At 39.7% G+C, this 21,814-nt stretch overlaps 1 pseudogene; it reads right to left on the bottom strand.

The window, feature by feature from the left end:
* Positions 1-18,845: 18,845 nt before the first annotated feature.
* LOC125924937 (metalloendopeptidase OMA1, mitochondrial-like) lies at positions 18,846-20,497 on the bottom strand (annotated as a pseudogene).
* Between the last annotated feature and the right edge of the window lie 1,317 nt (positions 20,498-21,814).

Genomic DNA, 21,814 nt, shown 5'->3' with positions numbered 1-21,814 from the left:
CTGTTTCTTAGCTCTCTGGGTGTGGTCTTATCTCATTATTTCATTTGGGATAAATTCCTCCATCTTGGCATTTTGTCTAAATGCCACTCTGCCTTCTTCTGTGTGTTAGAAAAGCCACTTATGTTTCCTGCTCATGAAAGCAATGGCCTTATGAGGAAGAGATCATGTAGTGTCCAGGGCCTGACATTTCGGGGAGTGTCTCCAGTGTGTGCTGAATGCAGCCTGCTATTGTGTTTTGGCTGCTCCATCCTTCAGACCAGTTGTCTGCAGAGGTTCTCCTTGCCTGCTAGGGGCAGTGTTTGGTCCCTCACCTGAATATGTTGACTTTTAAGTAGGTGTTCTCTGGTCTGCTTGTGAAATGAGACCTGACATGAACTCCATCAGAACTGAGGTCCCACAGAACTCTCTGGTCAAGAGACATTGTCTTGCTCTTCTAGGGGAGGGGCCTGCCACGGTGGGACTGAGGAAAGTTGGACTGAGAAGGGCATTCCTACCAGGGCTTGGGGGGCTGGGGAGGGCTTGGTGTTAGCACGTTAGGCAGCCAGTGACCCTGCTGAGAGGCATCTCCAAGAATGTTACTTCTCAGGGACTTGCTCCTAGAATAGGGAATAATCTCCCCACTGGGTGCCCCAGGCATTCTTCAGATCACTGTTTCCACACTGCCCAGGGTTGTTTGCCTGCCTGGAGGGCATTATCCCAGCCAGGCCTGCTGACCTTTAAAGCTCCAGGATTTCAGCCCTGCTGATTACAAGAACTCATGAAATTCAGCCCCTCTCATTTTCCAAGCCAATGGCCTTTGGCCTTTGGTCATTCCCCTGTAGAATCCTATCTCTTTTGCCCTTCTTTGCTACTATGGCTCCCTCCCCTCCACAGCACCCGTGATCCATTTCTCCCCTAAACCATGTCTCTGCACTTCCTACCTATTTCAGTGTGGCCTTGTCTCTCCCTTTATTGTGGACTTTGCTCTGTCACTATTCAGCTGATTTCTGGGGATATTTAGGATGATTTGATAGTTAGGTAGTTGTGTTCATGAGACAACATAAGCCTAGGGTCTTCCTACTCTGCCCACCTTGGGGAAGCTCAAAGAGTGTGAGTTTTAAACTTAGGATATTGTGCTTGAATCAGAGAAGACATCTGATAACTCCAGCAAGAAGTATGCACATTCCCACTTTAAGCACCTGAAAGGGAAGGACTGGAAGAGGAGGTTGTCAGAAATTGTACAGGTGACCCTTGTTCAACATGGGGGTTAGGGGCACTGACACCTCATACAGTCCGAAATCTGTGTATAACTTTTGACTCCCCCCAAACTTAAATACTAATAGCCTACTACTGACCAGAATCCTTACTGACAACAACTAATATATATTTTGTATTTTATATGTATTATATACTATATTATTATAATAAAGCTAGAGAAAAGAAAATGTTATTAAGAAAAATCATAAGAAGAGTACTGTAAAAAATCTCTGTATAACTGGACCTGAACAATTCAGGTTGTTCACTGGTCATGTTGTTCAATGGTCAACTGTATATCTGGTGTCTACTCTGTGTTTATTTGAGGGCCTATAATAAGCTAAAACAAATTTGACTTGGTCTGTGCCCTTGGGAGGTTATAGCCAAAAGAGAAAGATGGGCTCATAAGAAGATATTTTGGGGATGCTTGGGTGGCTCAGTGCAGAGCCTGACAGTACAGGGTCTGCTTGGAACTCTCTCTTTGTCCTCTCTCTGCCCCTCGTGTGCTCTTTCTTTCTCCCTCAAAACAAATCAATAGGAGCACCTATGTGGCTCAGTCGGTTAAGTGTCCAACTTCAGCTCAGGTCATGATTTTACAGTCTATGGGTTCGAGTCCCGCATAGGGCTCTATGCTGATAGCTCAGAGCCTGGAGCCTGCTTCACATTCTGTGTCTCCCTCTCTCTCTGCCCCTCCCCTGTTCACATTCTGTCTTTCTCTCTCTCTCCCTCTCTCTCTCAAAAATGAATAAACGTTAAACATTTTAAAAAATATATTTTTAAAAAAGAAGATATTTGAATCAAAATATGAACACGGGGCTAATAGAGGTTTTCTGGGGTTGTCAATGGAACACTAAGGGGGACACTTAATGCAGAGAAGTCGGGGAAGATTTCCTTGGGGAAGCTATATTAGTAAGAGTTTGTTAATTTTTCCTCACTTGTTTTAATATATGTGATATAGTTAAAATGAAATCAATGTACCAATCAGTGTTTAGAATAGGAAAGAATCTTAAAAACCATGTATTATCTCCAGATACAGGCAGGTTTAATTCGTGATCCCAAGAAAGCCAGTGACAATAACCAAAATAAATTGAGGCATTCCATGGCATGTGAGGTTCCAAGCACATTTTCACACGTTCTAGAGGTTAACCAGACTAACTGCTTAGTAATGTATTTTGTTTGATTATTACATCACCATTATGAAAAGCCAGTAAAACTAGTAATGAGAGAACCATTTATCCCCCGAGGGTTGGGCTTCAAATGTTTACTAGGACACTTTGCCTATTTTGAAAGAGTGTCTCTCTTGTCCTCTCAAGACTGTCCCTGTCTGCAGCCCACCAAACTGGTTTCATTCAACTTCATTTATGTTAGTGCCTATTAAACTCTCCCAAGTCTATCAGTCAACAAATGATTCTTTGGCAGAGAAGAAGTGTCCTCAAATGATCTTTAATCCAGATAGAAAGGAAGGCTTTGCATGTTAGCTCCAAATCAATTAAAAATAGATATACATCCACCTACATATTCTCAGTCTATTAGTCCTCAGAGGATTATACAAATGTGTTTGGTACTCACATTCCAGAATGCATCTGGTATCTGTCTCCTCTTTATAGGAATAAATGAGCTCAAATGCTCAGTTACAACAGTTTGGTAAAATGATGTGCACTCAGGTACCTGAGCAGCCTACTTTGATGTCAGAGGTACATTTTTGGATTTTTAGCTAATTTTTGACTTCAGGAACAATCAAAGAAAAAAATCATTTTTACTACATTGTATTAGTTTCATATTGTTGCTGTAATGAATTAACCAAAAACTTAATGGCTTAAATCAACAAATTTATCCCACAGTTTGGAAGTCAGAAATCTGAAATGAGTCTTTCAGGGCTAAAATCAAAGTGTCAGATCAAGGTTTCTTCTGGAGGCTCCAGGAGAAAACAAATTCTCTTGCCTTTCCCACGTCCCGGCCTACATCTTTGACTCATGGCCTTTCTGCACTGCAAACTCTGCTTCAATTGTCACATCTCTGTCTCTGACTCTGCCCATACTACCTTCCTTTTATAAGGACCCTTGTGATTGCATTAAGCCCACCCAGACAATCTGGGATACTCTCCCAATCTCAATATCCTTAAATTAATCACATTTATAAAGTCCTTTTCCTTTTTTTTTTGCCATGAAATATAAAATATTGATAGGTTTTGGGGATTAGAATGTGGCCTTCTTTGGGAGCCCATTATTCAGACTATCACCCACACCAATAACTAAGTAAGAAAAAAATAAAATAACTTTCAAAAAAGAAATAACTTTGAAAACCATAGCTCTAAAGAATTTCTTCTGTTCCTTTTTTTCTCAAAAAAAAAAAAAAAAAGAGCAAAGACATGAGTATCTCTATAACACAATACGAGTTAAATACAAGATTTTAAGTTTCTTCCAGAAAGTAAATGACCTTTTGTCAAGTAAGGCATAGTTTTTAATTTCTAGTGTTGTCAAGGACAAACAAAAAGTCGCTTTGCTATATGAGAAAACTATTTAATACATACATAGGGAAGAACTTAGAAACACATTATCTGCCAAAATAAAATTGCAATTTTAACCTACCAACCTGAAATTACACAGAAATTCTAAAAGTAATTTAAAATCATAAGCTGGGAAGGATTACAGGCAACATAATATCCTAAATGTGCAAGACAGATGCTTATTTGTGCCAGAGGTCAATGCTCAATTGTACTCTGTGTGTCATCAGCTGAGCCAGACAAAGAGGGGGATGCTCCAGTGGGGAGAAATGGAAGGGAAGAAGAAGATCAGATATTAAGATACACACAAAAAGTGGTGGGGGGGGGGGATCAAATAAATTAAGAGGATCTCTCAAAGAAACCAAAGAGGAAGAGGAAGAAAACAAAACAAACTGCCAATCGTTTTCTACAGGGGCAATTCCTGAGGGTGTAAAAACAGGTAAGAGCCTGACATTTGTTGGGCATTCTACCATGCATGTGACACAAATCCTGCATCATTTGATTTAATTCTTTTGGAAATCCTGCGGGGTAGACCCACATGTACCCATTTTATATAGGAGAATCCTAGAGGACAATATTCTGATGGGATGAAGCTCACATAGCAAATTTGGCAGCACAGAAAAAATTCTAATTCTGGGTCCTTTGCTTCAAGACCACTTCTTTCATGTGCTACATCCTGCTGCCTTAAATTTTCTGGAAAAAAATATACTTCTTTCACATCAGAAGACACAATGAAGATATAATATTTTTCTCAAGGTAACCAAAGTGAATTTTTTGGACTACTGTTAGAGATGATGTTGTAGATATGAGTAGATGGGGTACACTATATGTTTAAAAAGCTGACGTTTTCAGGGTGCGTGGGTGGCTCAGTCGGTTAAGTGTCTGACTCTTGGTTTCATCTCACAGTTCATGGATTGAGCCCTGTGTTGGGCTCCATGCTGACAGTACAGAGCCTGCTTGGGATTCTCTCTCCCTTCCTCCCTTCCTCCCTCTCTCTCTCTCTCTCTCTCTCTCTCTCTGCCCTTCCCTTGCTCGCACGTGTCTTTGCACACATTCTCTCTCTCTCACAATAAATAAATAAACTGAAAAAAAAATCTGACTCTCTTGTCTATATTCTCAGAACAAAACGAAAACTAGTCGGTAATAAAACAAATAAAAAGCCTCTACAAAGTGCTAGGCACTGTTCTAGAAGTTAGAAATCCAATGATGAACACAGTACAGAGTTCCTGCTCATGTGATGCTCATTGTTTACGTGGGGAGCAAAGGCATTGATTATGTTAGAATTGATAATCAAGAGGGATGATTATTACAATTTTTGAATTGTAGTGGGTATACAGAGCAAGGGCATAGAGCTTAGTTTCTAGGGAATCAGAGATGGCTTCCAGAAGACATGGCATTTGGACTGAGACTCAAAAGATAGGCGTTAGTTAGGAGTCAAGGTACAGGTTTGCTAGGGGATATTATCTACTTAATGCCCACATATCCAAGCATCCTTAGTTGAGTGCCTAAAATATTTAGGTTTAACTTTCTTTTAAGTTTATTCATTTATTCTGAGGGAGACAATGACAGCATGAATGGGGGAGGGGCAGAGGGCTAATCCCAAGCAGGCTCCGCGCTGCCAGCACAGGCGTGACTTGGGGCTTGATACCGCGAAATCATGAGATCGTGACCTAAGCCAAAACCAAGAGTCGGATGCTCGACCAAATGAGCCACTCAGGCGCCCCTAAAACGTTTAGTTTTAAATGATGAACACCATTCATGTGGGCAGGTAAGAGGGTATATAGTCACAAGCTACAAGGGTGTTGAAGCTGGGATGGGGGAAAAGCAAGGTTCTTTCCTGTGTCCTTGTATACCAGAGCTGGGGAGAGTGCAGTATCAGAAACTCTGGGAAAAAAAACACCTGAAGTTTTTGTTTTTAATAGCATAAAGGAACTATGAACTTTGAGGCTCTCTAGCCCTTCAGCTCCATAAAACATATTTTCTTTCATTTTTATCCCCAGCGTGAAGCTCAGGGCTTAGCTAATGGTACTATGGCTTTCTTGTAGTGTGCCCCAACTGAGCTTGTTGCAACGATGGAAATGTTCTATAAATCTGTGCTGTTCAATAGAGGAGCCTCTGGCCATAGGTGGCAAATTGGACCTTTGAAAAGTGGCCAGTGTGAGAAGCTGGATTTTTATTTTTATTCCATTTTAAGAAATTTAAACAAAAATAGCCTGTGGAACAGCACCAATCTACATCTACATCCCCACAGGGGATGACAGAACATGTCATTTCCAAGAAGAGGCTTAGGTTGAAACTATAAGCGTGTTCAGATGAGTTCATGGTTTTATTATTAACATATTTGTGGTCGAAATGAAAAGAACTATCATGTTCTCTCATAATAGATTTTAAGGTGCTAGAGTCAAGGGCAGACTGTTACCTGGGAGACCGAATATATGAGTCTTGTGGTAATTTACGAGGTCTAACACTTATCTAAGTGCCAGCAGCGTGGAGTCATCTCGGATTAATTGCCATCCAGACCCTCCACTTAGTATCCGTACGCTTATGGCAGGTCTTTCCATTTCTTTGTCAGTGCGCTAATCTGAAAAATGGGGATATTAATGAGCACAAAAAATAGCCTGTGTTACTGGATTAGTTCAGTATCTGTCATATACTACATGCTGCGGAGAAAGGAGTTGAGTATCCTTTCCAGAAGCATCTAACTCATTTGGAAGAAGAAGTTGAACTCTGGGCCTCATGACACATTGAGGATTCATTTATGGGTACTCTCTGACAAGTCAATGAAACACACATAGGAGTGACTGTTAAGATCTCGACTGTGAGAAAGAACAAGACAACTGGCTAATTTCATACTGTCCTGAAGAGCCAAAATGGAATAGCTGCATTTATCTATTACACATCATGACGGAAGTTAAGCTGCTGCTAATCCTTGGAACTATTCAGACTTTCCAAAGTGGGTGGGAGAATAAAGAAAGAAAGAGAAAACCCACACGGCTCTAGGTAAATCTTTGCAACTGTTTACAAGACAAAAAGGAACTCTCTATAGAAACCAAATATAAACAGCATATGTTATTAAACTCAAAACACATGAAAGAATAAAAGAAAGTCACATATATTTTTTCAGTGTGACAGAGTCTGAGACAAGTTTTGGGGGAAGTTGAATAAGGCCACAAAAAAGGCCTTTGCTTCTTTCAAACATCATTAAAATACACTTCCCTTGCCTCCCCCAAAAAAGGATTTTGCCTCTTTAGTATGGATGCCACTCAGAAGCCCATAGAATACATTAAATTCTTAGAGCATACATCCATTGTCATGTGGTGGAAGGCAACTAGAGATGTATAATGTAAATTTATAACTGGATAATGAAGGTCTTTCCTGCTGAACCCCTGAAGCAGATGGGGGTTGTTCCCTGAAGTTACTGTTCATTTTAAAGGTTTCATTACAGTCCCTTCAAAGAGGATAGTGAATTTCATTTATTTTAGAGTTAGTTCTTATAAAAAAAAGTGTGTCGTCCTATCTGTTTTCTACTGTTGGGTAACAAATCATCACAAATTTAGGGGTTGAAAACACACCCCCTTATTAGCTCACAGTTCGGTAGGGTTCTTTTTGCAATCTCACCAGGCTGCAGTTGGCTGACTGTATTCTCATCCGGGGTTTGAGATCCCCTCCAAGTTTATTGCTATTGTCGACAGAATTCAGCCCACAGCCATGTAGCTATGAGACTGAGTCTATTTGCTTACTGGTTGTCAGCTTAGAGCCTCTCCCAGTTTTTTAAAGTCACCCACATTCTTTCTCATGCGGTGCACTCTCTCCCACTTCCTACCAGCCCTGGTGGGGCGTATTCTTCTCAAGCTCTGAGTCTCTCTGACTTCCTCATTCCACCACTGGCCAGAGAAAACTGTCTGCTTTTAAAGCGGCTTGTATGATTAGATTAGGCCCACCCTCATCTTTAGGTCAGCTCTGCCATGTAACATATCGTCATTACCAGAAAGAGATCTCATCACGTTTATAGGTCCGAGGGATGAAGGCGTTGAACCTAGGGGGCCATTCCTGGAATTCCTCACTGCACTCTGTAAGGGACCCACAGGACACCTTCTGTTTCCTTCAAGTCATATCAGCAGCATTAAAATACTGCTTTTATTTAAAATAAGCATTGCTAACATAACCCATTTTCCTGTCCCACACCATTCCCAGGAAGGTGAAGATTGGTTTCTGGGTTAGTTCCTCTGATTCTGAATATCCATTTAATAAAAATGTACTGAGCCACACTAGGTGCCAAGACATGTGCTGGGTTCTTTGGATCCCAGTGTAAAGACGACAAGTTCTACTGCCCATAAAGAAGCTGTATTTGAGGGCAGAGAATGGATAAACAAACCACTATGATGTATGACCACAGGTGGTAAGTGTTGTGCTGAGGGCCTGGGTGAAGATCTACCCAGTGCAGCTGCGGGTAGGTAGCAGCACCTTTGATGCAATGTGATAGAACGTAAAATGTATACTCCTTGGAGACCACAGAAGAGATTCGTAGATGGGTTTCACCACTTAGTAGTTACTCAACCTTGGGATATTTGCTTAACCTTTTAGAGCCTCAATTTATTGAAATATTTAGTGGAAATAACCAAAGATACCTCATGAGTTTGTTGGAAGATTATAGGGAAAACAACATGAAAGCACACAAGTAGATCTTAACATTTATGTGTCTGTTTCTGTTTCAGAGAAAGTTTTTATAACCTCTAACTCAATGTCAGCCACAGCAGTTCAGGCAGAAGGTGAGCCAAACAAGCAGCTTTATTTTCAGGCTTCTGAGAGTCATGGGGAGGATCTACCCCAGAAACTGTCCTATCACTTGGCCCCTCAGGCTTCCATATGTGGTATTTTGGCTAAGATTTAATGAAAGGTGCTATACGAACTGTTTTGCATATAGGTACAGAACAGTAAATACTCGCATTGTTTTGTCTTTCAGAAGCTTTCAGATTACTCACAGTTAATAAGCACCTAGCATGTGATGACAACAAAGTTGAAATAATAACATACCAATTAACAACACAGATCTCAGAAAAAGGCTTAACAACAGTTGGTCAGTTCTTGTCTGTCAGATATCTCCCTAGAACTCCTATTTGCACTGTTGCTCTGCTTATCAGATTTTTCTTCAAGGGGAGATTTAAAAAGATATGTTTCACACATAATGTCTGAATGACTCCAGATTCTACATTCATGGGGCCTCAATCAATAAGATATTCATCAGTGTACATGTTCTTTCAAGTACTTTTCACTTGGGTTCTTCGGGAAATTGCAGAATTCATTCTACGGAAACAGGTTCCGCGTTAGGCTTAATTCTGAGAATTATGAACTTCCTGTGTTTATAGTAAACACCGGGAATTTGAGACAACTGGGCTCTTTGTCAATCTCATAATGAGTGACTTTGAAAAGGTGAACAGATCCAAATGTAAGATAAAGCCAGAAGAGCTGGATCATGTGTCCCAGTTGCCTAAACTTTGTCAATCTGTAAGAGTTAACTATAAAGGTTATTCACAATTAACCACAGTGGGAAGCTCACAGTAACTTGTTGGTCATGGATTTAAAAACAACCTCAATCAGGGGGAAAAAAATCTAAGATTTCAATGTTTCCACTCTCTTTCTTGATCATATTTTTTAAAAATAGAATTTTTAAAGCACAATACACATTATACGTGAGCTTCACTATACATTTTCAAGGATCCCTGTAACTTCATAGTAATCCCACTGATCTCTTTTATTCTACTTAATAGATGCTGTATAACAGTTTAATAAAGAGCAGTTAAAGTAATCTGCCCTTCGTCTTTCCACAGAGAAGGTAGGATATCTATCTATCTATAATTATATATATATATGCAACATATTTATACATATAATTATATGAGCTTTACCATATATCTAACTCCCTTGGAAATCTGCCCCAGATTATAGCAACACTTGGTTATAGCCACTCTGTTATCCGAGATTGAATATATCATTTGTGGTTTACATAGGTCAAGAACTTCCTACTTCCTTTGTTCAATCTCACAGATTAGAACCACTTCATTGATAGGTAGAACATTTTCCCATAAGTATCAGTACTAGTAACTATGAATGTAAAATGGAAAAAGGTAAAATATTTTAGGAAGACAGTGCATCATACAGCAAAATGTACTAGGTAATTTATCTGTGATACAATTATTTAGCAATACCACAGATTTTTGATACACACTGTATATGGGCAACATTTTTCCTTACCCATAAAATATGCAATGATTGAGTTTTCTAATAGACTTCACATTAACTGCAGTTATATATTTAAATAATTTTCATTTTCAGAAAAAAAAACATGTCACAGCATTACTCTTCATCCTAAATCTTAGCAATTTCAACTCCTGTGTTTTTAAACAGTATCTCATAGCTTTATTTTCTATACTCCAGAAAAAAAAACCTATAATTATTCACAAAGCAGTTACAATAATCCTTTAGAGTAATTATTATTAATCTCCATTTTAGAGCTTATGCATGAAAGAAGTGTGATTCAAACATGTCTGTTTTATATTTCTTCCTCCTCTCTTTCCCCTATGCCAGCTAAACATGGCAATAGCTAAGTTACTAAGCTACTCATAAATTAAGATCCCAGATATTTCAAACTTTGAAACCACATACATACACACTGCACACAAATCTTATTTTAGTTTCTTGGAGGAAGTGATTCCTGAGGTAGTTTTCAAAGTTTATATTCATGTTTAGATGGATTAAACATCTATCCACTAAAACTTTGAACTTTGTAGTTTGTCATATATTACTATGAGCATGTCAACATGTTCCAATTTGAATTCTTAATTTTTTTTAAATGTTTTATTTATTTATTTATTTATTTATTTATTTATTTATTTTTGAGAGAGAGAGAGAGAGAGAGAGAGAGAGAACAAGCGAGAGAGGGGCAGAGAGAGAGGGAGACACAGGATTGGAAGAAGGCTCCAGGCTCTGAGCTGTCAGCACAGAGCCCAATGCGGGGCTTGAACTCATGAACCCCGAGATCATCACAAGATCATCACCTGAGCCGAAGTCAGATGCTTAGCCACTGAGCCACCCAGGCGCCCCTGAATTCTTAATTTTTAATTTCCAAACTAATAAACTCAGAGACACTGATGATCTAGAACTACAAAAGGAAGAACATCAGTCAGTGTGTACTATGCTTTGAAATGAAATAAACGGAAAAAATTCTTCATCAAAGTACCTGGGTCTTCATAGGGCCTTTTTGTTGCCATAGGACAGGAGACGAATCTTGTGGTTTCAAAGATGTGTGGGAGGTGGACTCATTGACTCCAGAAAGGGAGGTAGTAACGGTAGAGAAAGAACCTCTCCACCTCAAGTGGTTGAATTTTTTTTAAATGTTTTTATTTATTTTTGAGAGAGACACACACAGAGAGAGATAGAGAGACAGAGAGAGAGAGAGAGAGACAGAGACAGAGACAGAGCATGAGTAGGGCAGGGGCAGAGAGACAGGGAGACAGAATCTGAAGCAGACTCCAGGCTCTGAGCTGTGGGCAGCTGTGGGCACAGAGCCGGATGCAGGGCTCGAACCCGTGAACCGTGAGATCATCACCTGAGCTGAAGTCGGATGCTTAACTGATTGAGCCACCCAGACTCCCCTCAAGTGGTTGGCATTTTGTCAGTCCAGGTTGGGACTAGCTCATGAGAAGCTTCAGAGATGTGAGCAAGAAGAAATGGGCTTATTTTTAGTGGATAACTGTCCTCCAAGCAAAACAACTCCCCTGCAGGGTTAGGTGGAATAGTGGTTTGTGCCACAGATTTGGAACTTTGGGAACTCTTATTTTTAAATATTTGTGATTTTTATGATATTTATGAAATGAGTTGCCATATTCTTGAATCAATTATATGAGCTTTCTTACACAGCTTGCAGTGATTGAGCGTTGGGGGGGGGAGGGGCTGCAACTGTTTCTCTCTTAACTCAGCCCAACTTCCCATTACTGATTTTTGAAAATGCCCTATGGACTCTCTAGTCATCAAATATTATTGAAACCCCATGTAAAATAACCAGAACATTTGTATTTACTTTCCATATGGATCATGCAGGGGTTTCCAAAATAATGCAAAATATATTTGGCTCGCTTGTTTTGCACTTTGTGAACCCAACGTTAAAACAAACCAACAAAAACTAACAATTTTTTCATAACATATAAACCTAGGACACAGCTGGCTTTGTCAATTAGGCCACTAATAAAGAAGAGATATGGAACCAAAAGCCCAAAGAACGGCTCTTCTTAGAAAACAAACAAAATGTTCACCGAGCAAGTGGGAAGATGCAGGTCAGCAAAGCACTTGTAAAACAACAGTGTGGTGACCAAGGCCCTGCCTGGGGTCAGACAGACTGGGGCCTCAGAACCGCTCCACCCTATACTAGACGTACCTCTGACAAATGATTTGTCCTTTCCAAGCCCCACTGCTATTTTTTTTCCATGTATAAAACAGTAATAATGGCAATTTTCATCCATTTACATTCCACATGTGTTGAGTGCCTATTATGAGCTACACCCTCTTCTGGTGCCAGGAAAACAGCAACGAATAGACAAGACTGTCTGTCCTTGTGAAAGTTACCTTTGAGTGGGGGTGAAAGAAAGATACACAAAAGAATCAAGTAGATGTATAATGTACTGAAAGATGAAAAAGAGTAAGATAGGGAGGACGAGGTAAAGATATTTTAGGTAATGTGGTCACAAAGAGCCTTAAGATTATGGTAACATTTGAGCAACTATTTTAAAGACCAGGGAGTATGTATACCTTTCCTGGGTGAAGATATTTGAGACAAAGAGAATGTGGATCCATGTTTGTGGCCCCCAGGCTGCTGTTCCTTAAAATAAGAACACTTTGCTCTCAAATGCCAAGTCCCATTAGGGTCAACGCCTCAGGGAGCCTGGATTTGAGGTTGTGTGTCCAGTAAGGGATAGGGCGGGGGGGGGGGGGGGGGCTCTGTATGTCAAAAAGACAGCATGCGGGAGTTAGAAGAAAAATTCATGGCAGGTGACCAATAGCCATCATAGGCATCATAGCAGAAAAACAGTTTACAAATACTATTTCAGAAATGAAAAAATGGGATTTGAAATTCTCTGATTGGCAGTTCTCCTAAAGGATAAATCAGTCATGAGAACAGGAAAAAGAAGAAGAAAAAAATGTTGTAATGTTATTCTAAATGAGTGTTTAAAATTACACAGAATCACAAACACTGGACACTGGTGATGCTTTTCCCAGGTTATACATATGCTAAGAAAGGTCACATTCTAGAATATCTAGTTTATGACTATTATGTTGAATATTAAGCTGATTATTAAATAGGCCTATATGATCTAGTCATGTTTCATTATTTACCTTCACTTTTAAAAAATGTTTATTTATTTATTTTGAGAGAGAGTGAGCATGAGTGGGGGAGGGGCAGAGAGGGAGAGAGAGAACCCCAAGCAGGCTCACGTTGTCAGTGCAGAGCCCGATGTGGGGCTCAATCCCACAAACCACGAGATCATGACTTGAGCCAAAATCAAGAGTCAGTCACTCAACTGACTGAGATACCCAGGTGCCCCATACCTCCACTTTTGATATGTAGAGAAAGCTTACGAATTACGCCCTGCCTTACTTATAAGCATCTAATAAACTAATCTGGCTATTTCTCAACCGGTTATTTAATCGGAAACTTCTGTGAATCATTTGATAAAACAAATCAGTCTCAAGTCCTCTGAATACTTAGATATTTGTATATTGGATTTTTTTAGTATAGGGAAAACCTGTTTCTTCTCCAGCAGGAAGGACAACTCAGTGTCGCAGAAAAAGAAAGCTGGTCACTTTATTTCTTCCCTTCACTGTCTCCTGCCCAGCCTAAGCTTGCGTGGCCCATGGAGGAGCTAAGCTGAATGCTGTTAGAACACCTTGAGTATATCACCAGGGAAGTGAGTGAGGGCTGACCTGCTGACCATTTCAGCCTTGTCACAAAGCCACCCTGCTGACGCAGAGAGGATAGATAAGCAGCCCAAACTGACCATGACCCTGGGAACACAGAGGAAGGCTGCCCCACCTCTCCGTCACCCATGAATCTGTAGTTAACCTTTGTATATAAGTGTTGAAAGCTTGTGCTTTATGGAATTCACAGGCATCATTCTCCCAATTTCTCAGCAAATTCACTAGCTTTAGCGGGTGAGCTTTATGGTGAAATTAAGGCATTGGCAGACCATGTCATTACACCGCTGAAATCTTCTAAATATAGCTCTAAGATTTAAGAATAGCATTCATGCATAATTCTTATAACCTGGAATGATATAAATAAACAAAAACCGGAGTAATATCATAAAGACCAGGCTAATGAATGGAAGGTGGCCTCTCCACGGTGGCTCATTTAAGACCCAAAAGTGGCGTGGATGGATGCTATTATTAAATATACAAATCTGTTTATACAAATAATTGTTATCGCATCTTTAATAACACCAGTATTATAGTTTTGCCCACGTCCTAAAGATGTGTATACTTATTTTTCCTCACTAACCAATATATGTCCCGATAAAAAATTAGAAACAAGGCCCTAATCCTGAATCTATTCACTGCTCTCAGCTCATCCTAAACATGGCCTCCCAAGGAAAAACTACAAATAATCATGTTGATCCTCAACATCCTCCATTAACATTATTTTCCTTCATTTCCTGTTGGTGCTTATACATATGCCTTTGGTCTTTGCGATGTGTCGTCTATCAAGAGGAATTTGCAAACCATTCATGAAATTTAGTCAAAGATGTGTTAAAAATGTGACTAGTACCAGAAATAAAGATTTCAGAAAATATTGGGGAAACATAGGATAAAAGAGAGAGCACAGAGAAAAAGGTAGGTATCCACTTTTCTTTGCTTCTCTACATAGTTAGAAGAAACAAGTATTTTCCTGGAGTGACAATAGACAAAAGAACACTTTTCAATTATGTCATTTATGCCTTTTTCATAACTCTATTCATCACTTGGCTTTGTTTGTATGCATATGTGCATGTGTTTTCTCCTTTGAATAAATTAGGCCTAGAAAGCAAGGAGAAAGAGGGAGGCAGTGACACTGCCCAGGAAGGCGCAGAGAAAGTTTAATGGAGTAGGTGATGCTTGGGCTGGAATCTAAAAGACCAGTGCTCTAACCCCTGAGCTATGGCACCAACCACGCTTGGGCTGGAATCTAAAAGATGATGCTTGTGGTTGGATGAAAATGGGGAAGGAAAATCAAGGCAGATGGAATAGAGGTCGCAGAGGCAAAAAAAAATATAGTGACATTCTAGGCTTGCCTCGAAAAGCCATATAAGTGGAGCCTTAAAGTATGGCTTTTAGCTTGGCAGTGAGGAGAGGGATAGCTTTCCATCTTGAGTTCCACCAAAGAAGATTCTGAGGCAAGGATAGTAGTGCATATGGTTTACTGGACAAGAGATCTCAGGAAAGTCATTTAAGGGAAGATGGGAGTAAACAGGGAAGGGGGGGTGGCGTACAGAAAGGTGAGGTATGTAGCCATTTATCGCTGTGGACAACTGGAATCCTGTGAGGACACTTTGGAAGAGTATGTAGACTATACTTCAGAGTTTCCCAGGGCCTGAGCAAGCCGGGACATTCATTGCCTAATTCCTCTGTCATCATTGGAGGAAAGCACCAACTCCAGCTTGTTTTCTGCATGCGCTAAGTATTGTGCTGCCATCAAAAGAAGCCCTTGGTCGGAGTCATAGGGGCTTGTAGTGAGAAGCTTTCTGTGGTTAGCAGTAAACCTGAGGTGATAAAAGGAGGGCACCAACTTTCTGCCCAGCCTTCTTTCCTACTCTCTTAATGCCATTCTCACATTATCCTCTCCATGCCAGCCTTCTCCATTACTTAGGAATGGCTCCATCAGGGCTCAGTTCTGCATCGTAACCCGAGATAAGAGATGTTCCCCTCAGCTCCTGGAACGAACTAGTCTCTTGGGGGAGAGGTGGAGAAAATAACAGTGTTATTTATATACTCTAAACCCCCAGTCCACAAATTCTTTTGACTTGATATCCTTCTACCAGATCCACCCAAAGATCTGTTGGTTGTTGAAGTACTAAAATATTTAGTGACTTAGAAACAAGTAGAATAAACTCTTCCCTTCCAGAAGAGCCCAGAGTCTGAGAACTTCCTTTCAATGAGGTTTTTGACAATCTTCTTCAAAACAATCGTGGTCAAACTCAGGAGCCCAGGTGTGTGGCCCACCTAAAGACTTAGGTATTTTATACTATTTTTAGATTAGAAAATGGCAGGGAGAATTTACGTTAGCTTCCAACATTTTTAAAAATTCTCCTTCCTAGTTAAAGTGGGTTTGGAAGATCCTGTCTCCATATTCCTTGACTAAAAAGACACTAAGCCTTTTTTTTTGCCCTGAGACATTTTTGCTTCAATAAATTACAGTTATTTGTTGAGTACCAATGGCTTCCTGTTACAGTTAAAGAAAATCTAAAATCTGGGGCACCTGGGTGGCTCAGTCGGTTAAGCGTCCAACTTCGGCTCAGGTTATGATCTCACAGTTCATGGGTTTGAGCCCCGTGTCGGGCTCTGTGCTATCAGCTCGGAGCCTATGGCTTGCTTTGGGTTCTGTGCTTGTGTCTTCCTCTCTGCTCCCCACCACCTCATACTCTATCTCTCTCAAAAATAAATAATAAACATTAAAAGAAAGAAAGAAAATCTAAAATCTAAAATGACCTGCAAAGCTCTGGCCCTTCCTGCTTGTCTGGCCTCATCTCAAGTTAGGCCAATATGAGCTTACTCTGGTCTGGCCACGCTGTTCCCTTAACATGGCAAAGTCCTTAGGGATTTAGATGTTCACTTTGCTATACTTGAAATCTCCCCACATTTCCGCTTGTCTAACTTTCTCATTTTATTTACATCTCTGGTTAGATGTTACTTTATCTGAGATGTTTCCTAACCTTCCGTTTTGAAATGTCACCATGCTTTATCTTTATCCCCTTAGACTGCTTCCTGGTTTGGTCACTTTATTTTTGTTCACAGATTCATCCCTAGTGCCTGGTACACAGAAGGTGCTCAATGAACATATGCCAAATGAATAAATGCCTTGGGGTCATAGGATTGTCAGACACTTTTTTTTTTTTTTTGTCCACAATATTTTAATGCTTTTCCACTTTTAAATACTGGTTCCAATTTTGTGATTGTAACATTGGGATGACAGGCACTTTCATACAAATAAAATTTAAAGGAAAAAAGATCTTAGACGGATTGCAAGGATTATATTCTAATGGAGAAAAAATGGCATAATTTTCCTATCTGCAAGGAGAAAGTTGTTTTCATTAGGGAAGTCGAAATTTATAGGGAAAGGCTAAGGTTGTATTTATTTGAGGACTAGTTATCGACACAGTCATACTTTTCTATGTGCTTATTTTGTTTCCTTTTTTTGTGTTAAGTGTTTCCCTCTCACTCCAAGATATGGTATATAAGGTTATCCTGACTCCTAATGAGGGCAGGGCAAGGTATTAGTTTCACTTTGTTCAAGTTCTTGCCTTCAGGCAAGGATTTGACAGCATTCATTAAGGTAACAATCTTCTGAATCAGTGTGATTCATTTGGTGTTTTATTTGCCTGTTTTGTTTACATGAACACAGTAAGAGCGGCTGATTAACACACAAAGAACTTTTTAATGTGTGGTTAGTAAGATAGTCTGAAATGATATTAAGACAAAAGAAAAAAAAAGCCTTTATATGGAGATTTTGTATATCCTCAGGGGTTATAATTTCAACTTTTGTGTGCCAGAAATATCAAATTGCCTTTATTAGCTTGCTTAAAGATAGCAAGAACCAATAAATATTGTTTACTTCTCCAGGTTTGGTCTGGCCTTCCTATCACTGCAGAGATACCTGTTTTTGTTTGTTTGTTTCAATTCTGAGATCCCCTAGCTTGTCTATGCTTCTGTCCTGAAAGAAGGAGACTATTTAACTTCCTGTAAAGCTGAGGTCCCTTTAATCATAGACCGGATAACAGACCAGTTACTGTGGAAGACTTTTTAGGTACCAAGTCTCACTTTCAACTTAGCTATATTATCTAGAATTTCTAAAATAAACACGTTTCTCCTGCACATAGAAAACACACACACATTTATATATATATATACAACACACACATATATATTGATTATAATATATATTATATATGTATATATATAATGCATATATATACATATATAATATATATATATATAAAGAAAAGATGTAGGAATGATGTTTCCCCTTCTGGGCACAGCATTTGAGAGAGAACGGCTACCATCCATTGAAAAGTAATGCAGGAAGAATTGGCAAACAAAAGACATAAGGAAAAACAGGTTCTGTTACGAACTGCAATTAAATGATAAATATGGTGTCTGGAAGTAGTATGGTTTCAACGAGGTGGTCTGATAATTGATTAAAAGACTTGATCATAAATGTTTTCTTCAGTATCAAGCCAGTACCCCAAGCCATCTTCACTTTAATTCCATTTGTGTGCCACGCATATGGCATACTCCCCAGGGAGGCTAAGTGTGGAGCTGTTTGATTTTCACAGCCACTGAGAAACAGGATTTCTGCAAGAATGGGTGGCTTTCTGGTTCACTTTTCCCCACAGACTTAGCAAAATCACTCGCACACAGTAGAGATGCAAGAATGATTTTTTTAAAAATGCATAATATGAATGTATTCTGTGATATTTTCCTCATTGAAGATATTTTAAAATGAACTAAAATAGCTGATGTTACATGAAGCAGAAATACCTACCAGAATTTAGATAATGGTCATATACATGATTTGACCCCCAAATATCCATTTTGGCTTTCATTTCAAACATCTGTTTTTTAAAAAAAGTAATATAAAAATGATAGATTGCTGCACTCCTTATATTTCCTTCATCTGAAAAATTTTAATTCAATTTCCAGTTATTTTCTCAACTAAATATGTTAACAGTATTTGCTCTTATTATTTTTTTTTAATTTTTAATGTTTATTTTTGAAAGGCGGTGGGGAAGGGCAGAGAGAGAGAGACAGAATCCGAAGCAGGCTCCAGGCTCCAAGCTGTCAGCACAGAGCCAACGGGGGGTCTCGAACTCATGAACGATGAGAACACGACCTGAGCCAAAGTCAGAGGCTCGAATGACTTAGCCACCTAGGCACCCTTGCTCCTATTTTTGAATGGGAAGAGTATCCATTTTCTGTTTCTTAATGGTAATATTTAGGTCTTCTTTCTCTGATTTTCCAAGAAAATGGTTCATGCTGAGTTCAAATAGTAATTGAGCCCCATCCAGAACGTAATGGGCAATTACAGATCTCTCTAATTTTGAGAGCCTGTGATATGAGTCTATCCAAGTGGTCAGCTCCATACCTATGAGAAGAGCGTGTGGATAACCATTCTGGCCACTTGGGACTACCCTGAAATCTATCTGCAAATTCCATCCCCTGCCCAAACACTAAAATGGCTCTGATGCCCACGTAGGCCTCTGGAGCCAGCTAGAATCCAATCTTGTCAGCTTCAGCCTCTGGTGTTCTGCTGTATGGTCTATCAAGCATACACTCAAGAAATTTAGGCTGTCACTACTGTCCCCAATGTGCCAAACTATCTCAAGAACAAATGGCCCAAATCATTATGAGAAAAATCATACTTAAATCCAGTAAATCAACCAAACGAGGCTTTTCTACAGCATGCCCAAGTACTGCGTGGCTATTTCAGGGCCCAGAAGAAAAGCAAGTTGATGAATGTCAGTTACCCTATTCAAAAGCCCAATGAAGTTAAACACTCGTCCATTTGGAATCACAAAGGCAATGCTCACTTCGCAGCACATATACTAAAATTGGAATCACAAAGGCATTTATATCCGAGAAATCAACCAGTTGAATAATCCAATAGATCTCAGAGACCCTGGGGTATCTTTATTATGGTCAATTACACAATAAACCACTTCTTTTTAACAGTCTGCCATTGGATATCTTTCTCAGTTTGCATATCATTTAAAAGTTCTTCCATCCATGCTTCGTATTCCAGTTCTGATAAAAGTCTGAAATGTTCTTTTCTCAAAAATAGTAGCTTGCCCTTTCCTATGTTGGACTCACTTCCAGGGGAGTAAAAGAAAACACTACAAATAGCAATCCAAAACTAGTCAACCCAAAGAATAACTTTCATTTTCCCCCCTTCCTTACACTTTCATTAAATAGTTCTTTCTCCTTAGGAGGGAGGCTTACCACCATTTCCATACGCCCCAGCATGTTTACAATGATCTCCAAGTAGTTTCTGCACTGGTTTAAGAATTATCAACAGGAGAGGAACCAGTGCCATTGAAACGGTAAAGAAGTGTAGAAACTCCTAATGTCTCTTAAGAGAGAACCCCTAGAGGACTCAACACTGATGAGCAGGAAGGACTGAAACTTCTTTGATCAGTAGCTGCCTGGAAAAAGAGTCATTCCATGTTGTGTGTTTTTGGGTAAACATCCAAATGTCCTTACTTTTGGTACTCCAGAGGCATCCTGTTCTTTTGTTATTGAAAGCCCTATAAAAATCAAAGTTTCCAGGCAGAAAAGCGAATCTGTCACACTGATTTGCTTCCAGGCCCTGACACTTATTTACTATGTGGTTAATTTGTATTTGATGATAGTCCAGTGAGGTTATGTACAGCTACTGTGTTACATTTTCTCCAGGTGGTCAGTGAATTATATCAGGAAAAAATGCAATTCAGTAGCGGACTGCAGGCCATAGATGAAGGTCATCTTTGCTCGATTATCTAGTCGTGGCAAATTAAAGATGATTAGATGACTCCTTCCAATTAGTGAATGTGTTTCTTTGCTTGCTTTTCTGAGTTAGTAGGTATTGCAATTGCCTATATCCTTTTTCTTCCCAACTATAAACTCAATGAGAGAAAGGATTATGACTGGTTACTGTTAGAACATCAACACCAGGGACAATACCTGCAAATAATAGATGCTCTGTAAATATGCTGAAGGAAAGAATACATGAGCCAGCAAAACTGTTTCTTAAATGCCCACTAGAACACCCTGGTGAAATCAATTAGCCTTGATCCAGAAATCAAAAAGTTCAAGGCACAATGCAGTTCACTTTCATTCTCTATCCTTTCATATCTCTTGAACGTGCTGAGCCTCAATTTCCCTGTCTGAAGAATGAGCAGAAATTAATCCAACAAGCCCTTCTGAGACTTGTGTGGTTCTCGTAAAATAATGTCGATGAAAGCGCTGTGAGTTATAAGCCGCTGCATAAATGTATGATCAGACATGGCATGTCCCCCTGACACGGATCAGGGAAATACTTTAGGAAGTGAGTGGGGGGTGTAAGAAGGTGGAGAATGCTTCATTTGCCAGAATTCCCTGGGGAGCATGGAATATGGTTGTAAGAAACATTTGATACATTACTTGAGGTACTGAGTGAGATCTTTTACCACTCCTACCCCAAGAGGCATGCTCCACTTTCAAATAATGCTGAATGAAGCTTTCTTCTAAGAATGAGCTCTCCACTTAACTGCAGATTTTTGAATACAGAGTGGGACAGAAGTATGGAGCCAGAGGGGCACTGCTTGAAGCACAGAGGATGATTTCCCTACGCCCAGCAAACTTCCCTGAAAATGAAAGAGACAATCATTTATTTCTTTAAGACTTTGAGATGATGATGCCTATCAAAGATAACAAAGCAAAAGCCTGTCTGGGATGTACACATATTGTACATCCAGCCGCATGTATAATCACATCAGAATCATATTGGCCCTAGAGAAACTCCAGACTGTGTATCGTGAAGTCAGAATACATTGATGTAGGAGGGATCAAGCTCAATCTTAGCCAAAAAGTTAATCTCAAATAGCAATGTTGGGACAGACCTGGAGTCAGAACCCAATATTCTACCTCCCGGTGTACTAAACGTTTTACAAGTGATTATATTTTAAGCATTGATTCAAAACCATTGAACAGATTGGTGATTTGTGCCACATTTTCCCATTCTCTCTCTCCAAATGGATGGCCTACATTCAAACCAGGCAGATAAAAACTGGCAACAGCTTGCTAATGGATGTCAGAATCTTA

Source organism: Panthera uncia, chromosome F2 (assembly GCF_023721935.1).
Source record: "Panthera uncia isolate 11264 chromosome F2, Puncia_PCG_1.0, whole genome shotgun sequence".
In the NCBI taxonomy this organism is placed as follows: Eukaryota; Metazoa; Chordata; class Mammalia; order Carnivora; family Felidae; genus Panthera; species Panthera uncia.
The sequence above is the reverse complement of the archived record's forward strand: the minus strand, read 5'-3'. Positions and strand labels throughout refer to the sequence as shown.